Source organism: Rhinoderma darwinii, chromosome 1, assembly GCF_050947455.1.
Source record: "Rhinoderma darwinii isolate aRhiDar2 chromosome 1, aRhiDar2.hap1, whole genome shotgun sequence".
Lineage (NCBI taxonomy): Eukaryota > Metazoa > Chordata > Amphibia > Anura > Rhinodermatidae > Rhinoderma > Rhinoderma darwinii.
This window is the reverse complement of record NC_134687.1, coordinates 267,678,507-267,684,506: the sequence shown is the minus strand read 5'-3', so window position 1 is coordinate 267,684,506 and position 6,000 is coordinate 267,678,507.

Below are 6,000 nucleotides of genomic sequence, written 5' to 3'. Positions count from 1 at the left end.
TTCATTTGAAGAGCACGAGTGACTCATCTATGGCAATATTTTTATTAGGGGTGTATGCCTCTGAAAATTTTTCACTCAGAAGTGAAATAAGCGGCCTAATTTTAAATAATCTGTCCTGGTTGGGGTCACCAGGCGGAGGGCACTGGCTGTTGTCAGTGTAACGGAGGAATCTTAATATTGCCTCAAACCGAGTTCTCACCGTTACAGCCCTGTACATTGGGGTAGCATACAAAACGTCGGTCGACCAGTAGGACCATATGGTGGGTTTCTTAATAAGCCCCAAATTAAGGAGCCCCCAGAACGTTTTAATTTCTGCAGCACATGTTGGATGCCACATCTGGCCTCTAGCGTAATATGACGCGGGGTGAATGGCCAGATACTGTTCGGCATAAATATTTGTTTGGGTGACCATTAGGTTCACCAATTCCTCCGTGAAGAAAATGTGAAAAAATTTTAATTGTGTACCCAGTGGTATCAATTTTTATTCCTGGGGCAGAAGTGAATTAAGGAATTTGGGGTGAAAATATATTTGGGGTCACCCAATTGGAGTCACTTGACTGTCACTCTGCCTACTCCGCCTTTGTGGGGGTTCCTCACTATCGCTAGAGGATGACAAAATAAGGAAGTGTTCCTCATCCCGACTGGTGGTTTCTGTGTCTGTGTCTGAACACAGCAGGGCGTAGGCCTCCTCCAGTGTAATTCTGCTTAGCCATAATTTTATACGTAACAATTTCTGAAATGTCGTTAGAAAGTGTGTGTGTGTGTGTGTGTGTGTGTGTGTGTGTGTGTGTGTGTGTGTGTGTGTGTGTATATATATATATATACACACACACACACATATATATATATATATATATATATACACACACACACATATATATATATATATATATATATATATGTAACCTACCTAAACTACTAATTTTTAGATTCAAATTGTAACTTTTTATTCTATGCTAAAACAAAAAAAACGCACCTAAAACATCAGCGCAGGAAGGGTTAACACTCCTTTTCGGACGTCTGCGTGCGATATATATAGCGTATATTTATAATATATATATATATATATATATATACACACACACACTATATAACATATGTATGTATATAATATACATGCGCGTGTATATATATATATATATATAGTAAATCCTTTCAAAATACGAGACAGCACACCTTGATAGTGAAAAAAGTGGATTTATTCACCACAAGCGACGTTTCAGCCCTACTCCATGGGGCCTTTCTCAAGCATCCTTGGAGTAGGGCTGAATTGTCGCATGTGGTGGATAAATCCACTTTTTTCACTATCAAGGTGTGCTGTCTCGTATTTTGAAAGGATTTACTTGGTATTTGGGACATTGCTGTACGTATTTTGATGAACGGTGCTGCTTGTTTTTATATATATATCTTGCTCTAATATATATATATATATATATATATATATATATATAAAAAAATCACATATATATCCTACACTACTACCTATAATTATTTTTGATTTTTTTAGATAATTTTTTTAAATAAACTAAGTTTTGACAGGCCCCCAAAAGGAGAGGGGAGGTGGAGCTTTATGGGGTTAAAAAACAGGTTTGTGTAGTGTATTTAACTTGAGGGGACACACTAAATTTGCTCTGGTCCGATCTCCTCAGAACTGTCACAACTGTGACAGAAATGAGGAGATCCATCACAGAGGAAGGGCAGCAATTGACTTTTCTGCTGTGATTGGTCAGTCTGGAGTGATCCGGCGGGGGGTGGGGCGGAGGGGTTATGGGGAGCCGCGACTGGTCCCACCGCCGATAGCTGTGACGCTCAGCTGTCTGACAGCTGAAGTCACTGTCCTGTCACCGTTTGTTTACAAGCGGTGACCGTTTAACTGCAGGACGAGAATGCTCGTCCTAATGCGGCAACAACCCGCCGCTCAGGACGAGCATTCTCGTCCTGCGTCTGCAACAAGTTAAACAATATGCCGTAGTGGTGCTTGAAACGTGGACATTCAAATTAAAGATACATTTTTAATGTTGAAACAAAATGATCATTGAAGACCCAAGTTAATAGTAGATTTTTATTATTCAGTCTTACAAAAAATACAAAACTTCTGATGGAATTTTAATATGACAAAAACTTCCATTTAGCTGCATCAGAAATCTGTTAAAATACAGTAAAGTGCTTTTTCCAGATTTTGTCTTCTTTTATAACACTTTCACATGCCGCACATTTGATATTTTGGAATACCCCCCTTCGTTACAAAAAGGTATCAACAATAACAGTGCTTTATGACGTAAGTGCATATACTTAAAATGGGTTGTCTAGCACCTAAAAATTGATGGTCTATCCGCAAGATAGGTCAACAGCTGATGAGTCGAATTCGACTCCCAGGACCCCCGCCGCCCATCAGCTGTTTTGAAGGGTGCAGCGCTTGTACGAGTGCTGCTTCGACTTAATTTCTACTTGCTTAGGCCCCCTGCACACGACCGTGCCCATAATCACAGGCCGGCTGCGGATAGCCACCCGCATTTGCGGGCCGCACCCCCACGTAAAGTATGGGAGCAGAGTCCGTAAAATGCAAGTAGGACATGTCCTATTTTTTGCGAAGCCTTTCCACGGCACGGACACCTGTGAATCGTCGAGACATGTAGCGACGATTTACAGGTAATGCAGCCTTTTCTCCCATTGAAGTGAATAGGAGAAGGCTGCAATACCTGTGAAACACCGCTACATCTGTCAACTATTCAGTGAGTAAGTAATAATTAAGGGGAAGCAGCGCCGAATCACCTTCAAAACAGCTGACTGGCAGGGGTCCCGGGACTCAGACCTCAACCCATCAGCTATTGATTGGCAGCAATTTTCAGGGACTGGACAACCCCTTTAAAACTTGTTTTTACATGTCTGAACAGCCAAAACTGTTTCTGTGCGTATTTTTCTTCTGATCGTAATTTAACAATTTAAAAAAAAAACAACAAACAAACAAACCTTTGGGGTTCCAGATTTACTCTAGTATGCATTTGGAAGCTTAATTTAACTAGGTTATGAACTGTAAACTTAAAAAAAAAAAAAAAAAAAAAATGAAGAGGAGAAAGAAAATATGTATTTTTTCATTGCACCACCCCTACAATTCTCGATAAAATGAAGACGCATGGTGCATGTTCGGCATCTGTGGTACATACAGCCTGATCTGTACAATAAATGGCTATCAAATCGCAGATAAAGCCAAACCGTAAATAGCAATGAAAAGGTTTTACTGTTTGGACCATACATGCCATCTGTCAGTTCCTGAGCCCTGAGAGTACATCATGAAAAGATAACAGCTGAAACACACACACACACACACACACACACACACACACACTTTTTACTTAAAGAGGCTCTGTCACCAGATTAGAAGTGTCCTATCTCCTACATAATCTGATCGGCGCTATAATGTAGAGAAGTGGTTTTTATTTTGAAAAACTATCATTTTTTAGCAAGTTATGAGCAATTTTAGATTTATGCTAATTAGTTTCTTAATAGACAACTGGGCGCGGTTTTACTTTTTACCAACTGGGTGTTGTACAGAGAAGTGTATGACGCTGACCAACCAGTGACCAATTTGTGTCATACACTTCTCATTGTTTCAGCCAAGCTTCTTCCACTGCACAATCACACTGTGCTGTGGATCATGCTGGGCTGGAACAACGAGAAGTGTATGACGCTGATTGGTCACTGATTGACGCTGACAAATCAGTGACCAAACACTTCACAACGCCCAGTTGGTAAAAAGTAAAAACACGCCCAGTTGTCTTAACTCCTTAATGACCAGCCTATTTTAGACGTTAATGACCAAGCTATTTTTTACGTTTTTCCATAGTCTCATTCAAAGAGCTATATACTTTTTATTTTTGCGTCGACATAGCTGTATAAGGTCTTGTTTTTTGTGGGACAAGTTGTCATTTTTAATAGCACCATTTTGGGGTACATAGAATTTATTGATTAACTTTTATTAACTTTTTGGTGGGGGGGAAATAGAAAAAAAATCTGAAATTTCGCCACACTTTTTTGCGTCCTAAATTTACGCCGTTTGCCGTGTGGTATAAATAACACAATAACTTTATTCAGTGGGTTGTTGCGATTGCAACGATACCAAATTAGTATAGATTTTGTATGTTTATTTTTTCGCCGATGCAATTGTAGGAGGGCTTTTTTTTTTGCGGGGCGACTTGTAGTTTTTATCGGTACCATTTTGGAGTAGATGCGACTTTTTGATCACATTTTTTTGTAAGGCTGGATTCAAAGAAAACAGCAATTTTTGGATGTTTTAGGATTTTATTTTTTACGACGTTCACCGTGCGGGTTAAATGATGTAATAAGTTTATAGTTAGGGTCGTTACGGACGCGGCGATACCAAATGTGTGACTTTTTTACTTTACTTTGTTTGTTAATAATAAAGCAGTTTGTAAGGGGGAAAAGTGGGTTTTTCATTTATTTATTTTTTTCACTTTTTATGAAACTTTTTTTTTCACTTTTTTACTAGTCCCACTAGGGGACTTCACTATGCGATGGTCCGATCGCATTTATAATACACTACAATACTTCTGTATTGCAGTGTATTATGCCTGTCCGTGTAAAATGCCTTTTGTTAGGCCCCCGGCTGCCATCGGAGAAACAGACACTCGGCGATCCTATCGCCGGGTGTCAGTGGGATGAGAGGGAGCTCCCTCCCTCTCTCCAAAACCACTCCGATGCGGTGCACGCTACTGAGCACCGCATCTGAAGGGTTAAATGGGTGAGATCGATACTTATATCGATCTCACCCGGAAGAGCAGGGACACCCCCAGCCCTCAGCTACCTCTGGCAGCTGAGAGCAGGGAGATTTGACAGCTCCCTGCTATTTACTTATTCCGATGCCGCGACGTAAAAAGTCTATGGCATCGGAATAATGCCCGTTAGTGACCGACGTAGAAACACTATGGGCCGGTCACTAACGGGTTAAGAAACTAATTAGCATAACTCTAAAATTGCTCATAACTTGCTCAAAAATGATCGTTTTTCAAAATAAAAACCACTGTTATCTACATTAGAGCGCCGATCAGATTATGTAGGAGATAGGGCACTTATAATCTGGTGACAGAGCCTCTTTAACCCAAAATAAAAATTGTATGTAGTTATGTCGCATATCAACTTTCTTGCCTCTTGGATTTGCCTGCAGGTGAATTCAGTGTGGGACACAAAGGTGTAGACAAGAATGCAAGCAAACACAGTATATTGAGCACATGGATATATTTGAAGGGCAGAGATAAAGGGTTGTGAAATACAGGATTTATTTTTTTTATGCTAAATCCCCCGCCCCCCAAGAAAAAAATATATATATTTCTCAAATCTCTTAAAATATTGTACATCAGGTTACACCTGTTTATATTCTAAAATCGAGGCTTAAAGAAGCACTTCGACAAAAAAAAGTTTTAGCACATATTACGGTAACTCACCAGCAAAATACTAGTAGTCTTCCCCACTCAGTTGCATCTATACAACCTAAACCCTTTTATTATGGGCAGTTGTATTCAGACCTGACCACCAAGACAGACCATGCTCTTATGTGTAGACAGGTCGCCAGTTTCTTCTGTGTGGCTGACTACCTGTGAACTAGAGGGATTACATTATCACCTATCAAATTCCTCCTGTCACCTCAGAGACAACCCCCCCCCCCCAAAAGCTCCATCCCCCTTGTTTCTGTAAACGTCTCCCCCTCCCTATGCATGGAGTACTGCGGAAGAGATTATTTCTGCCCTAATGAAGGAGTGTAGTGATCTAATAAGAAGAATCCATACAATAAGCTGCAGAGCACACTTACACGGTCTATACTTTGTGAATGAACAATCGCCAGTGCTTCTTACTGCTCCCCCATCTCCTGCTTGTAACAGCTGACAGATAATCACGTTCACCAGCAGCAGACCGTTTATACCTATGTGATGCACATCTTAAGCCTGGGACTCTGAAGTGTGAGTACAGAAGTTCTAGGTCACCGAT